At 46.1% G+C, this 6,251-nt stretch overlaps 1 protein-coding gene across 14 annotated transcripts in view; it reads left to right on the top strand.

Annotated features, from left to right (window-relative positions):
* ZBTB38 (zinc finger and BTB domain containing 38) overlaps nucleotides 1–6,251 on the top strand; it is a 143,020-nt gene that overhangs the window by 111,471 nt on the left and 25,298 nt on the right. The window contains exon 8 of one of the 14 annotated variants that reach the window (XR_826898.1): nucleotides 4,308–4,425. The exons of the other annotated variants lie outside the window; for them this stretch is intronic. The gene's annotated coding sequence lies outside the window, so the exon portion shown is untranslated. Of the gene's footprint in view, nucleotides 1–4,307; nucleotides 4,426–6,251 lie in introns of those variants that run through there. 14 annotated transcript variants of the gene reach the window in all.

Genomic DNA, 6,251 nt, shown 5'->3' with positions numbered 1-6,251 from the left:
GAGTTATGCAGCCACAGGCCAAGGGCCCGTAGAACCATCACAAGCTGGAAGGGGCAGGAAGGATTCTCCCCCTGGGGGCTTCAGAGAGGGCACGGCCCTGCCTACGTCTTGATTTTGGACCTCTGGCCTCCATTAGCTGTGAGAGAATAAATCTCTGTTGTTTTAAGTCACCAAGTTTGTGGTAGTTTGTTATGGCAATGTTAGCAAACTGATACAGTGTCCAGCCTAACCTTGATTCAGAAGTGCCTGGGAACTTGGGAAAAATCAGTTTCTGGGGTCTTACCCCCTGGCTGTTGTGATTCAGTCTAGGGTAGCACCAAGAAACTAAATTTTTAGTAAGAACCTCCAGGTGATTCTGATACATCCAATCACCTCTCAGTATTGGTATTGGTCAAGTTCCTTCTTCTGCCCTATTTCTTTTTCATCCGCTTTCCTTGGGCAGCATCCATGCTCTTGTGTGCAGCCAGCTTGTGTGTCAGTGCAATGCATGGCTGCATCCTCAGCCCAGCTTCCTCGTAGCATCAAAGTCCATCGTGGATCAAAGTCCAATGTGGAGGCGTCCTGCTTGAGAGTGCCAGCTGCGTCTCCCACCAGGCTCCTCAGAGGCCACACTGACTTAATTCTTCTTCTGCCAGACCAGCCCTCTGGTCTTGTTCCCCCTTTCTCTCTCCTCGAGTTTATAACTAGTTGATTCTTCCATTCAAATAGCTTTTACTTATTTCTCTCTTTGTCATCCCCAGCTGTCTCCTTGCCTTCTTTCCAGCCCCCTCCAGACATCCTTCTCATCAAACTGCTCCCAGAATGACCTGTCTGCATATTTGTCTAAATGATTCTGCTTCAGATCTTTTAAAGTACTCACCATTGTCCTGGGTGCACATTAGAATCACCTGGAGAGTTTTTTCTTTTTACTCAAGACCAAACAAATTAGAATCTCGAGATGGAGCCTGAGTGTTCATGTTCTCGAGTTCTCATAGGTGATTCAAGTATGCAGGTAAGGTTTCTCTCCCAGGCTAGAGGATCAAGGTCCCTGCCAGTCTCTCCATCTCCATCTCCCATCCGGCCCTGCCCAACGTCTGTGCAGCAGACATCCCACCTCTTTGTGTGTTTAGTCACTAAGTCAGGTCTGACTCTCTGCAACCCCACAGACTGTAGCCCACCAGGTTCCTCTGGCCATGGGATTTCCCAGGCAAGAATACTGGAGTGGGTTGCCATGCCCTTCTCCAGGGGATCTTTCCAGTCCAGGGATCCAACCTGTGTCTCTTGCGTCTCCTGCATTGGAGATTCATTAACACTGAGCCATGTGGGAAGCCCCACCTCTTTGCCAGTCTCCAAATGCGTCATTCTGTTTCCTGCTCCTTTGCCTTTGCCTGACCTCTTATTAGAATAGAATGCCTTTTTCCTTCTTAGATCCCAGAGAAATTCTCCCTGTCTCTCAAGACTTGGTTCCACCTCATTTTCCCTGACTATTCTTCCCCAAACTCAGTGTAAGGCTACCTCCTTCAAAGCCCTGGGCGTGCTCATTAGAGCACTTCCGTCATCACGGAGGAGCTGTTTGTCTGCATGTCTGTGTCCTCCATTGGACTGTGGGCTCCAGGAGCTTTCTGAAAAGAAATAAAGGATTAAATAAGGCCAAGGGGACGAAATCATTTTTCTGCTTCTCTGAATCATGGTATCCATACTGCCTTATAGTACATCAGGCACTTTTTAGGAAACAAAAGTCTACTTAAGGGACTTCCCTGGTGGTCCAGTGGCTCAAACTCCACACTCCCAAAGCAGGGGGCCCAAGTCTGATCCCTAGTAAGGAAACTAGATCCCACATTCCGCAACTGAGAGTTCGCATGCCACAACTAAAATGATCCTGTGTGCCACAATAAAGAATGAAGATCCTTAGTGCATAGTCCTGGTGCAGCCAAATAAATAAATATTTTTAAAAAACTCTACTTGGTTTTAGTGAATGTAATGAAGTTGTAGCAATAGAAGCAGTAGTATATAATACCATTAAGTGACCACCTAGTTAAAAGCTAGTCAAATCTAGTCGAAGCTATGGTTTTTCCATTAGTCATGTATGGATCTGAGAGTTGGACCATAGAGAAGGACGAGCGCCAAAGAATTGATGCTTATGAACTGTGGTGTTGGAGAAGACTCTTGGACTGCAAGGAGATCAAACCAGTCAATCCTAAAGGAAATCAGTCCTGAATATTTTTTTGGAAGGACGATGCTGAAGCTGAAACTTCAATATTTTGGCCACCTGGTGTGAAGAACTGACTCATTGGAAAAGACCCTGGTTTTGGGAAAGGTCAAAGGCAGGAGGAGAAGGGGATGACAGAGAATGAGATGGTTGGATGGCATCACCGACTCAATGGACATGAGTTTGAGTAAGCTCTTGGAGTTGGTGATGGACAGGGAAGCCTGGCATGCTGCAGACCATGGGGTCGCAAAGAGTCAGACACGACTGAGTGACTGAACTGAACTGAAGGGAACACCTGCTAGCTGAGGTCTCTGTAATCATGCCTCATTTAACTATCATGATCATCATCTCAGGCATCATTCCCATTTTACAGAATAAATTAAATAAAACACTGTGTGGTCAAGTCATGCAGAATGGCAGAGAATATGAAGTAAAATGCATAAATGATCAGCTAGTCAGCAGTATGTCTGTGGTATATAGGCTGAACAGGAAAACCCCATTTTATTGGTAAAAATAGCTGATGATGTGTAGTTTTTTGAGTGGCAAGTACACATTTGACATTGACTTTGGCCGACAAAGATACACAGCTACTAAACATACCAATCAGAAGATGAGATAGTGGTTTATATTTACTAAAACTTAGAATCACATAAATACAGTCTTCCTTTTAAGTATGCTAGAAAGAATTTGATCCAGAGTCACACGATCAGGGTTGAAAAACTCAACCTGGTCAACTTAAAGCCATGTGGTGTTTGGATTTTGGTTTAATTTTTCTGAGCTTTAACATCTTCATCTTTGAAATGGAAATATTATTTCACAGTCCACAGGGGTGTTGTGAGAAAGGAGATCAGATGTTGTGTGCGGAAGTGCTTTGTAGACGTCGTTGTTGTTTGGTCACTAAGTCATGTCCGACTCTTTGCGACCCTATAGACTGTAGCCCCGCCAGACTCCTCTGTTCATGGGATTTCCTAGGGAAGAGTACTGGAGTCGGTTGCCATTTCCTTCTCCAGGGGATCTTCCCAACCCAGGGATACAACTCATGTCTCCTGCCTGGCAGGCAGATTCTTTACCATTGAGCCACCAGGGAAGCCTGCTTTATAAATGGTAGAGAGCTAAACAGGAGTAAGGTGAGGTGTTCTTTCTTTTTGTTCTGCCTTTGTTGAACAAGAAAGTTTCCAGAAGGTTGGTGTTTGGAAAGCCGCAGGATGGGGAAGGCAGTGTTTTTCCGGGTGAGCAGATACGGGCACTGGAATGATTATAGGCTGGCTGTAGTCTCCAGAGCAGCAGGATCTGAGGATGCTGGGATGGGAGCCCCTGAAAAACAAGTGGCCTGAGCTAGTTAGGATGAGGGAAAGAGAAGAATGTTTGGAGAATTAGTATTCCTGTGCTTGTTGATACAGTGGAGCTGCTGCTGCTGCTGCTAAGTTCTCCAGTGCATGAAAGTGGAAAGGGAAAGTGAAATCACTCAGTCGTGTCCGACTCTTTGCGACCCCATGGACTGCAGCCTACCAGACTCCTCCATCCATGGAATTTTCCAGGCAAGAGTACTGGAGTGGGTTGCCTTCTCCAGCAATGGAGTTGGGAGAAAGCCTGCAACCAAGGACCAGCCCAGGAACCACAGATCAGCTCCAGGGCCTTGCCATCTTGTTCTTTAGCTCATAGTCTATTCCCAACAACTTTACCCCCCAGCAACTCTGAAGTTTTGAGGTCTCAGGGTAAAAGTTCACTTACCCTGAGGTCCCAGTGTCTTCATCCAAACATATTAGTGTATTAACACACCAGAGCTTCTCTTCGCAAAGTCAGGGTTGCTTCCTGATAGTGTGGCTGTAACCTTCTTCCTCTTTTAGATGATACTGAGCTTTATCTTTTTTTATTCTAACAAATTGAAGAATATTTTCTAAGTCGTCATCAGTATAACAGTCCTGATGTTAAAATAAAGTCTGAGTGGGTAAAAAGAATGATCACATTCTGCCAGTCTTTGGAGGAGACTGCCTTTTGCCACAGACATTACCACCCTAGACTTACTTGGAAGTTTCTGAAGGAGGAGTCAGCATATCATGTTCAAGGAATCAGTAGTTATATTTTAAGATAGCATTGTCTTTCTGAAATATTCCAACAGACTAAAAATTATGGATCGAAGGAACACAACTGCATTTCACAAGAATGAGTGAATTTTTGAAAGAAAGAAAGATAACACTAAGTCATATCCAACTCTTGTGACCCCATGAACTGTAGCCCGCCAGGCTCCTCTGTCCAGGAGATTCTCCACGCAAGGATACTGGAATGGGTTGCCATTTCCTTCTTCAGGGGATCTTCCTGACCCAGGAGTGGAACTCAGGTCTCCTGCATTGTAGATAGATTCTTTACCAGCTGAGCTACATGGGAAGCCTACATGAATTTTTGAGAATCAGTTTAAAAATTCAGCCTTGGAAGTTGGGAAGCCACGGAAGAAGAAGACTACAAAGGCAGAAAGGAGAACTCCATGCCAAAAAAAGAGTCTGAATATTATAAATAAAATCAATTATCACACACTTACTATTTGCTATGTACTTGCCCTGGCTAGGTGCCCTTCTGTGTGTGTGTGTGTGTGTGTGTGAAGTTGCTTCAGTCACATCTGATTCTTTGCAACCCCATGGACTCTAGCCCACCAGGCTTCTCTGTCCATGGGGTTCTCTAGGCAAGAATACTGGAGTGGGTTGCCATTTCCTTCTCCTGGGGATCTTCCCAACTCAGGGATCGAACTCGCATCTCTTACGTCTCCTGCGTTGGCAGGTGGGCTCTTTACCACTAGCGCCACCTGGTACTCTCCTTGAATCCCCCCAGCAGCCCATGAGGGCTGTATGATTTGCTCCAATTAATATGTGAAGAGACTGAGGCTTAGGGAAGTCAAAAACATTCTAAGGTCCTGTGTCAGTGAGCAGGTTTGGTGGCTGTCAGTTGAGGAGTATGGTGATATGCTTACGGTGTATGGAGCCAGAAATCTGGAAACCTGTTTTAGTGATACCATGAGACCTTATACAAGTCATTCTACTTCTCTGTGCCTCCATTTTCTCACATCTAAAATGAGAGGGTTGGACGAAACTATCTAAAGTTCCTTGTCTATAAAATTCTCTTTGCTGGGGCCTAGTTGAAGGAACTAGAGATGTTTAGCCCGGGGAAGGGACATGCAAACCTTCGAAGGGCTGTCACATGCAGAGGTCACAACTGAGGGCTCTGCATGAGGACTGCTCCTCTAAGGAGGAAATTCCCACACTGGGTGGAGTGGTCCCTACTCCTGGTCTGAAGAATCTCGAGAATCCATCTATAGCAAATGAAGAAGTAGTTAGAAGGCATGCTCCACTAAGAAACTTGCTCTATGCTTTTTGTTATCTAAAACACCCAAGGTCTATTTATTTTGAAACAAAATTCGTTCATCTGCCCATTTTGAGCAAGGTTTTGGGGACTGGATCCCCAGTGACTCAGGACCCAAGAGCATCTCTTTGTGTGGACTCAGCACCATCTTGTGGATGTAGCACTGGGAACTGGGAATGTACTCCAGTCGTCAAGTGGAAAAGAACTTCAGGATACAAGCATGAAAGAGTTGCTGCCCTGGGAAAGGCTCCTCAGGGATCATGAGGGACTGATCCCTTAGAGGAACTGCCTGCTCTCAAAGTGAAGGTCTGCCATGGGGAATTTACTTGTGTGTCTCTAACCCTGCTATTATGCCCTTGACACCTGGGAGAGTAGAGTGGGCAGGTTCAGTGACACAGTAAGCCAGACCTTCCAAGGAGTTGTGGAACAGCACCCGGGGTCCTATCTCCTAGCAGGGTAGGGGGGGCATCAGTACAGAGGCCTCAGGAGGGAGCCCCGGGCCCCTTCCCTCTGGCCTCCATCTCCCATATCCTGTATCCAGCCCCACCTCTCCTGGTCCAGGACTCTGCTTCGTCCGCTCTCCTTCTTGCTGGCATTGATCACCACTCAGGGCATCGCTTGCCCTGTTGTGCTTCAAGGACCCCTCTCCACAAGGTGAGGATGGAACAGATGGAAGGTGTAAAGGGAACAGAGCAATGGGGCTTAGAATGCT

This window comes from Bison bison, unplaced genomic scaffold, assembly GCF_000754665.1.
Source record: "Bison bison bison isolate TAMUID 2011002044 unplaced genomic scaffold, Bison_UMD1.0 scf7180017864384, whole genome shotgun sequence".
Lineage (NCBI taxonomy): Eukaryota > Metazoa > Chordata > Mammalia > Artiodactyla > Bovidae > Bison > Bison bison.
Note: the sequence above shows the minus strand (reverse complement) of the source record. Positions and strands in the feature narration are given on the sequence as shown.